Source organism: Oryctolagus cuniculus, assembly GCF_964237555.1.
Source record: "Oryctolagus cuniculus chromosome 16 unlocalized genomic scaffold, mOryCun1.1 SUPER_16_unloc_1, whole genome shotgun sequence".
In the NCBI taxonomy this organism is placed as follows: domain Eukaryota; kingdom Metazoa; phylum Chordata; class Mammalia; order Lagomorpha; family Leporidae; genus Oryctolagus; species Oryctolagus cuniculus.
Window position 1 is genome coordinate 1,331,247 of NW_027208201.1, and position 9,963 is coordinate 1,341,209.

Here is a 9,963-nt window from a genome sequence, read left to right on the forward strand (position 1 = left end):
CTATTTAAATTTTAATTATCATGAAAGGTTATGGGTTCTGTTTACTCCCAGATATTGTGTATACTTAGTTGCTTTTGTTTGCTTTCCTAGAAAACATGTTTCTTTAAGTACTGAATGGAATGGTTTCTCAGCCTTTGTTTTTCATGACCTTGACTGCTTTGAAGGTGAAGTAATTATTTCATAGAATTTTGTAAAATGTTCTTCAGATTGCTTTGACTGATAGAAGATTGGATTCAGGTTATACTTTTTTATTTTTTAACCACAGTGTCAGAGAAATTGCATTGTGTTCTTCTCATTGCATCAAGATGAACATGATAATTGGTTTTCTCAAAGTGATCTCCAGTATTTCTACCAAGTAGAACTTTCAGAGATGAATGCCCAACATATCATGAATTTATATACCACCTTGACTCTGGTTGCCTTAGCTAGGCCTGAAGAGTTTAATGCCTATCCAAGTCTAAAGGTGCAAGAACACATGGACTGCTATGGGACTTGACAGGAACAAACTGTAGAAGCAGAGGCTGGTGGTACTGGGATACCCTGTGGGACGTTTTCTTCCCCCTAAGTCCAGCTGGAGAAGTCAGTGGAATAAGGACTATCAGCATAAGAAGAGACAGAAACATTCTCTTGAACTTATTACCTGTCACCTTGTTTTAAAAGGAATATGGTATTGAGAAAATGTAGGTGTGTTTTTTTAAAAAATATGATCTATTGCTGCTCTGTTTATTTATTTTTTGGGTTGTCCTTGCTGCCTGTGGCATGATGTTAGGAATCCTGTCAGTGGTGGGATAGGCTTTTCTCAGCATTTCATTACTCAGGTCATTGATTAATGCTTCATATCTTAGTGGCTTCTTGGAGAGGAGGCACACCAGAAACTCCAGCAGGGTTGTATGGAAAAATGCTGGGCATCTGCCCTGCCCTTTCGCTCTGATCTGCTGGGGGCCATGACCTTGTCGCATGCAGGTACCCCAGACATCCACAGCACTGAAGTAAGCATGCCATGTGCCCCTCTCAGCATGGCCTGGCCACTGGCGACCACCCCTTGGTGCACCCTCCCTGCTGCTGCTTTTGGAGTTTATGTAGTTTGAAATCATGCTAGAGTCTTGTGTTAAGTTGCGTCTTACATTATGTGTCTGGTATGAACTGAGAAAATAACTAGAAACTATCCTGAATGTTCTTGGAAGAGCTGAGGAAGCTGTTCTAATTTCAGATATAACAGACTTTAAATCAAAAATGGTTGTAACAAACCAGAAAGTTATTTTATGTTGATGAATGTATCAGTTTATCAGAAGGAACAACTATGGAAATATTCTCAGTAAACCACCTTGCCTAGAAATAAGCAAATGTAGCCATAATTGAAGGTGAAAAATCAGCAAATTCTACAAGAGTTGGAGACATCACAATGGCCATGGCAAAATGGAACTAGAAAAGAAAAATAAAAAAAATATGCTCTCTCAACATAAGCTCCATTAAGTTCAATACACTTTTGTAAGTGATGTTAATAGCCATCTAATCCATCCTAAAAAACTAAGGGTTCTCTGAGATTGCTCTCTCCCTCTTTTTAAAACTATCTTCCTTTAGACTAGAGGAGTAAGGTGCCTCTCTATTATGCCATTAAAACTGCTCCTAACTTTTTGAATTGTCTTCATCTTTTTACCATCCTTGCTTGGGTAGAACACTTATTTAAGAGTAGGTAAAAGAACCTAAGGTTGTGATAAGTCTTCATACCACCAAATGTGACTGCACAAAATATGTAGGCCAATACTGAAATGAAATGTGTTTTATGAACTGTGGATTGTGTTTAATCCATTTCTGGGCTTCAGAGGCCATGCAGAGCACTTCATTCCATAAATTAACACATTAGGGCTGCAAGTACACTTGTTATATAAATGGCCTACAGAATTACCTAGGATAGTCCAAGTTATGCCTAGGATGGCATAAATCATTGCTTAGAGATGTTTAGTTGAACAAAGGTTGAGGACTGAATGGTGTGTACAACTTCCAGGACAATGGAAATAGTGTCTACAAAGAAGTGCGTGGTGTGTCAGTTCATAATCTACTTGTGTTTATAGTGTGTCAGTACATAAGAAAGATTCTTAGCATGCATGTCTAAGAGTTTCAAGACACATGGGGAGATATGTTTGGTATTTGTATGTCTGTGTTTTGAACTCTATGTATTCATTACTTTGTTCATTTTATTCACTCAAGTGCTGCAAGACTAAATAGACCAGATTTAAAAACAATGGCTTATTCAAACTGGATCTTTTTAAAAATTCTTAATTAAGATACACAAATTTCATGTATACAGACTTAGGAACATAGTGATACTTCCTCTTCCACACTCCCTCCTGGCCAAGCTCCCACCCTTCATCCTCCTTCCTCTCTTATTCCTTCTTAATTTTTACAGTGATCTAATTTCATTTACTTTATACTCATAAGATTAACCCTACACTCAGAAAAGAGTTCAACAAATAGTAAGAAGAAAAACAACACTGTTCCTCAACAGTAGTGACAAGTGTTCTAAACAATCATTAAATCTCAAAATGACAATTTCACTCCTATACATTACATTTTTGGGGCTCTATTAGTTAACCACAAATCATGGAAAACATGGTATTTGTCTTTTTGGAATGGGCTTATTTTACTAAGTATAATGGTTTCCCGGTGTATATATTTTGTTAGCAAAAGACAGGACTTCATCCTTTTTATGGCTGGGCAGTGTTCTGCAGTGTATATGTACCATAATTTCTTTATCCAGTCATCAGTTGATGGACATCTGGATTGATTACCTATCTTAGCTACTGTGAATTGAGTTGCAGTGGACATAGGGCAGAGATAATTCTTTCATAGGCTGATTCCATTTCCCTTGGGTAAATTCCCAGGAGTGGGATACTGGGTTGTGTGGTATATCTGTTTTCAGCTTTCTGAGGTATTTCCATACTGTCTTTCACAATGGATATACCAGTTTACATTCCCACCAATGGTAGATTATGGTATATTTTCCTCCACATCCTTGGCAGCATTTATTGTTTGTTGATTTCTGTATGAAAGCCATTCTGACTGGGGTGAGGTGATACCTCTTTGTGGTTTTGATTTGCATTTCCCTGTGGCTAGTAATCCTGAGCATTTTTTCATGTGACTGTTGGCCATTTGAATTTTCTCCTTGTAAAAATGTGTGTTGAAATCCTTTGCTTATTTCTTAACTGAATTGTTTGTTGTTTTGGAGTTTCTTGAGCTCTTTATAGATCCTGGATATTAATCTTTTATCAATTTTATAATTCTGTCAGTTGCCTGTTCACTTTGCCAAGTGTTTCTTTTGCAGAGCAGAGGCTTCTCAGCTTGATGTATGTAATCCCGTTTGTCAATTTTGGCTTTGATTGCCTTGCTTCTGGGGTCTTTTCCAAGATATGTTTTCCTGTGCCAGTGTCTTTCAGAGTTTCCCCAAACAAACTTGATCTTTTAACAGGCAGTTAATCAGAATATATATAAGAAATACCACAGAGTACACAGACAACATGTGAAAAGTGGGTTTACTACTAAATTAAAGGGTTCACACTATATCTGATTTGAGGAGTGTATTCAGATCTTTCTGTTGATATCCAGTATTGAAGTGGAAGTATACCTCTTTGAATGCAATAGGCCATTCTATCATGCCTTCATTGATGAGTAAGCCTTGCTTATACGGACTCTTAGGGGAATTCTCTCCAACTTTAGCAGAAATCCAAGACCAACTGGGAAATTTAAAACATTCTGGATATCATATTGTGACATGTGTTTTCTTGTTCATCTAAGGAGATGTGGTCCCCAGTGCTGTTTGTAAATTGGAGTTTCCTTATGAATGGATGGAGCTGGAAGGCAGGCATAATTTAGAAATGAGGAATACATTCAAATAACTGGTTGAAAATTCATATGTAATAATCCTAATTTTTTTTTTTCCTCCTGACTCCGATGTTTTCTTTTTTCCAGAGACTTACTTTATTTTGGATGGTCCTCATCTCATGGCCTCAAATAAGAAGATCTCTTCTCATGAAAACTCTGAAGGAATACTTGAATCTAACCAGAAATATTCTGGGTTATTGTAGAGAATGGCTGAGGCTTGGCTGTGCTACAATTCTGGCTAATTGGGTCTCTTTGGGTCTTCTTAGAACCTTACATGTGTACTTCTAAAGAGAGTTAACATAGATCATATGTTTAATTTCTTTTTTTAAAGATTTTTTAGTTGAAAGTCAGAGATACACAGAGTGAGGAGAGTCAAAAAGAGAGACAGAGGTGTTCTATTGGCTGGTTCACTCCCCATTTGGCCACAGTAGCCAGAGCTGCACCAGTCCAAAGCCAGGGGCTTCCTCCATGTCTTCCCACATTGGTGCAGGAGCCCAAGAACTTGGGCCATCTTCTACTGATTTCCCAGGCCATATCAGAGAGCTGGATTGGAAGAGAAGCAGCTAAGACTAGAACTGGTGCCCATATGGGATGCTGGCACTACAGGCAATGGCTTTACCCCCTATGCCACAGTGCTGACCCCTGCTTAATTTCTTGATTTTGGTGATGATATCATGAATGTGTGAATATGTCTAGATGCATCAAAAGTGTGTAATGTTTGGTATATCAGTCATGCCTTAATAAATTTCAAAAGGGTCAGAACTCCCCACCCCCAAACTTTTCTTCAGGTAACAGTGTGATTCTTTTGTTGATATTGTAGGGAGAAATCTCTGCTCAACTTAAAAATTCAAGACCGTTGAATCTAAAGAGATTTTAAGTAGAGTGTGCTCACCTTTGACATTTTGGTGCCATGACAGTCAGTTGTGGGAAATAATCCATCTATTATTCTCTAAGAAGCTTTAGCTTAGAATATAGTTAACTGTGGTAATGAAAGCATTCTAAATAAGACATCATCACATCATTGAAACCATCCTGGGAAAATCACCTACTTGGTAAGTGTCAACTCTAAACAAGCATGAAATAGTGTAGTGTATGTTGTTATTGTGAGAAAAAATAGGAATTAGATGGTGAATTATACTTTGTAGCATTAACACATGTAGCCTTTTGTATGATTAAATGTTAATGATTTATTCAACAAATTTCGTTAAATGTGTTCCTTGAATGAGAACAGGAGTTCATAAATATATTCTGTATATGGCTTATATATTCTGAAAACTCAATTAACATTCAGATAAATTTATATATATTCACAAAACCCATGGAGGGTGCATGAGCTTATATACATCATCAGTGGTCTCATTTATAAAGGTGAGATGTGGTCCGTGCTTCAATTATATTTTCTGGTTTTGGGTGAATACTGATGTCTTTCAGATTTAATTTATTTGAGAGGTAGAGTTACAGACAGAGAGAGCGAGAGACAGAGAGAAAGATCTTCCATCTGCAGGTTCACTCCCCAAATAGCCACAATGACTGGAGCTGGGCTGATCTGAAGCCAGAAGCCTAGAGCTTCTTCAAGCTCTCCCATGTAGGTGCAAGGGCCCAAGCACTTGGGCCATCTTCCACTGCTTTCCCAGGCCATAGGAGAGAGCTGGATCAAAGGAGGAGAAGCTAGGCCTGGAGCTGGCATCCATATGGGGTGCTGGCACTGCAGGCGAGGATTAACCTACTTTGCCAGAGTGCCAGCCCAATACTCATGTCTTTAAACACTGCATTTCCCATAGCCATTTTTGGGCATTACTTGAATCTATTTCTGTTTTACCCGAAGTCTTCAGGATGTAGGCCATAACATAGGCAGTATTATGGAGGAAATTTTGCTGTAAGATCCAGTCATTATGTCCATATTTGCTGACATTAAAATATTTCAAGGGAAAATACAGATTTGACCAACTTGTAATTATCATTATTTGCCCTGAATTGTTTTGGACATTTTTACAGAATTTTGTCCTACTTGATGAATGTCCTGCTACACAGTTTGTAATAGTCAAAACTGGGTGCTCCAGTGGCAAAATTCTCACAATACTGATAGTGTTTAAAGACATATCTTTAAATATGGGAAGAACCCATCTTTCCTTCCTTTTCAAAGGCTTGAATAGTATCCTGTTGTCTGTCTAGACCATCCTTCACACATCCATTCTTTGTAGACATTCAGGTTGATTCCATATCTTTGCTATTGTGCATCATTTGGCAGTGAAAACAAAAGTGCAGAAAGATGAGGAAGAACCCACCTTTCATTTTGCCTGATCCTGCTGATCTTGAGATGAAAACCGGGTCATGGTGTTGTACCTCAATAAAAATACCTGAAGATGCTACCAGGTGCTTAATTCATATCCTGCTTCTAGAGGAGACTTACCTGCCAGGGAAGAAGCACAATCTAGTCTACATTTCATGGAGATCCCATTTCTACTTTTCTCCCAAAGTGTTTCATGGAGAGCATGATCCACTGCATACATAACATTGTAGATGAAAGAGATGGAGTCTGATAAGGTCAGCAAGTTAATGTTTCCTGGAAAAATCTCTAGGGAAGCATTTGGTGGGACTCCAGTTTTTCCACATAGCAACCCATCAAGTGAGCAGCCAAAAATATGAATCCACAATTAACTGAAGTAAAAGTCTTATGGGTATTGGGAGGGGTTTACTGTTTTGAGAAGGTGTCTGAGACCAAGGACTTCCTCCTTGTGGTGTGAAAAAAGTGCAGCATGTGGTTCATCTCATACACACATTGTAACTAAGTGTACTGATAATTTTGTCCACCAGTTATCTTGAAGTTATTTCTTCTGTTTAACTGAACTTTTGCATTGCTTTACCAACATCTCCCCATTTCTTTACCATCCAGCCTCTGGTAAGCAATATTTTACTCTTGGTTTTGGCGAGTTTGCCTTTTTAACAATCTGCATGTGTATGACATCAGACAGTATTTGTCTTTCTGTACTTGGATTTCTCAGCAAATGTAATGTCTTCTATATTCATCCATGCTTCCAAAAATGGCAAGAATTCCTTCCTTTTCAGAGTCTTGAATAATATCCTGTTGTCTCTCTAGACCACCCTTTCTTCACACATCCATCTCTTTGTAGACATTTAGGTTCATTCCATATCTTGGCTATTGTGAATCATCCAGAAGTGAAAATGAAAGTGCAGAAATTGCTTAGGTATACTGATGTCTTATCATTTGGATATATGCCTTGCAATATACATACATGCACACATACACACGTATATACACATAGATCATATGTACATATCTATTGATGGAATATATGGTCATTCTATTTTTTAAGATTATTTATTTGAGAGGTAGAGTTACACACAGTGAGAGGGAGAGAGAGAGAGAAAGGCCTTCCTTCTGCTGGTTCACTCCCCAGATGGCTGCAGTGGCCAGAGCTGTGCCAATCCAAGCCAGGAGCTTCCTCCTGGTCTCCCATGTGAGTGCAGGGGCCCAAGCACTTGGGCCAACTTCTACTACTTTCCCAGGCCATAGCAGAGAGCTGGATTGAATGTGGAGAAACCGGGACTAGAACCAGCACCCATAGGGGATGCTGGTGCCACAGGCAGAGGATTAATCACTATGCCATGGCGCTGGCCCTGGTCATTCTATTTTGAATTTCTTGAGGCATCTTCATGCTGTTTTCATATAGGTGTACTAATTCACATTCCCTCTAGCAGTGTACAAGCATTTCCTCATTTTCTTATCAGAACTAATTTATTTTATCTTATGATTTTGATGATAGCCCAGGCACAATCTCATTATAATATTTATAATTTTTCTATTGATTAGTGATATTGAGTTTTTTTAAATGTAACTGTTGGTCATGTATATATCTTCTTTTTAGAAATACATATTCAGGCCCTTTGCCATGCTTAAGTAATCCTATTTGCCTTATTACTATTGAATTATTTGAACTGCTTATATAGTTTAGTTATTAAGAGATTACAGTGTGTATTATTTTTTTTTTTATTTTTGACAGGCAGAGTGGACAGTGAGAGAGAGAGAGAGACAGAGAGAAAGGTCTTCCTTTTGCCGTTGGTTCACCCTCCAATGGCCGCTGCGGCCGGTGCACCGCGCTGATCAGATGGCAGGAGCCAGGAGCCAGGTGCTTTTCCTGGTCTCCCATGGGGTGCAGGGCCCAAGCACCTGGGCCATCCTCCACTGCACTCCGTGACCACAGCAGAGAGCTGGCCTGGAAAAGGGGCAACCGGACAGAATCTGGCACCCTGACCGGGACTAGAACCCGGTGTGCCTGTGCCGCAAGGCGGAGGATTAGCCTAGTGAGCCGTGGCACCGGCCCCAGTATGTATCATTTTCAACCATAATCTTAACATTCTTTAATGATGGGAATATGTGCTGAAAAATGCGTAATTGAGTAATTTCATTGCTCTGCAAACAACATGACATGTTTTTACACAAATCTGACAGTGAAGTGTCTACTACACTCAGAGACCAAAATATTTGATACCCATATTTCCCTCCCTCCCTCCCTTTTTTTTTCTTATTTTTTCAAAGAGATGCTTTCAATCCCCTCTACGATCACAGGCTTAATGCACTACTAACCATGATACTTAACAAGTAAAATGTAGGAAGTTCACAGTTCACAGGAATGTAAATAAGGGCTAAATAGATAGGATATCTATTTGATTCCTGTAGGTTTTTTTGTATTCTATATTAACTGTCACATACCAGGGAAAAAATACGAAATTTGTCTTTTGGAGACTGGCTTATTTCACAGAGTATAATGGTTTCCAGTTGCATCCATCTTGCTAGTGTCACTTCAACTACAGCTAAGTTGATTTTCACCAAAGATTTCAATAATGTACAATGAGGATATGACATTCTGTTTTAAAAAATGGTGCTGAGAAACATGGATATCAAAATATAGCAAATGAGATCACATCCTTACCTCACACCACATGCAAACAGTAACTCAAAATGGGTTAAGTTGGCTGGTGCTGTAATGAAACAGTAAAGCTGCTGCCTGCAGTGCTGGCATCCCCTATGGGCAGCAATTCAAGTCCTTGCTGCTCCACTTTTGAGCAAGCTCTTGGCTGTTGTCTGGAAAAGCAGTGAAAGACAGCTCAAGTCCTTGACCCCTGTACCTGCATGAGAGACCTGGAGGAAGCACCAGGCTTCTGGCTTCGGATCAGCCCAGCTTCAGCTGTTGCTGCCATCCTAGGAAGAGAATCAACAGATGGAAGACTTTCTCTCTCTCACCCTCTCTTTCTCTCTTTGTCTCTTTCTCTCTTTCTCTCTCTAACTTGGACTTTCAAATAAATAAATCTTTGAAAAAGGATTAAGAACTTGGACATAGACATGAAACTATAAAGCTACTAAATATGGATGATGACTTTTGGAAATGACCTCAAAGCCAGCGCAACAAATGTAAAAAACAGATGAATAGCATTCCATCAAACTAAAGAGCTTCTGCAAAGCAAACAACCAACAACATGAAAACACAACCTCCACCATGAAGAATGTGCGGCCACGTGCCACATTACAGTGTTTTGATCACAATACAACAGTGGCCCCATAAGATTATGATGCAGCTGGAAAATTCCTATGACCTGGTGATCCTGCAGCCTTTTTAATATCCAGGCACAATGCATTAATGCATTCCTGTGTGTTTAAGGTAATGTGGTATAAACGAACCTACTGCATTACCAGTCATATAGGTAGCACATACAATTCAGTATTCTACATAATAATCAATTATGATGAACAATTTTGCTACTGGTTTGTGTGCATGCTATAACAAAAATTTTATCATTACTTTGGAGTGTATTCCTTCTGCTTTCATGTATAGCCCTGTGGAACTGTGTTCTTTCTACTTTTTATTTGTCTAGTGGTTATTGGTATAGTTAGCCTGTGATTATAGAGTGGACTGAAATTCTGCTTTTTCAAAATTTAAAGAGAAAGTAAAACTTGCCAACAGACATATGAACAGATGCTCAGGATCACTAGCCATCAGGGAAATGCACATCAAAACGACAATGAAGTTTCACCCACCCCAGTTTGGCTATCTAAAAAAAATAGTA

The 9,963-nt window shown here is 38.9% G+C and overlaps 1 pseudogene; it reads right to left on the reverse strand.

The window, feature by feature from the left end:
• Positions 1-421: 421 nt before the first annotated feature.
• LOC127486084 (phosphatidylinositol N-acetylglucosaminyltransferase subunit Y-like) lies at positions 422-623 on the reverse strand (annotated as a pseudogene).
• Positions 624-9,963: the final 9,340 nt, after the last annotated feature.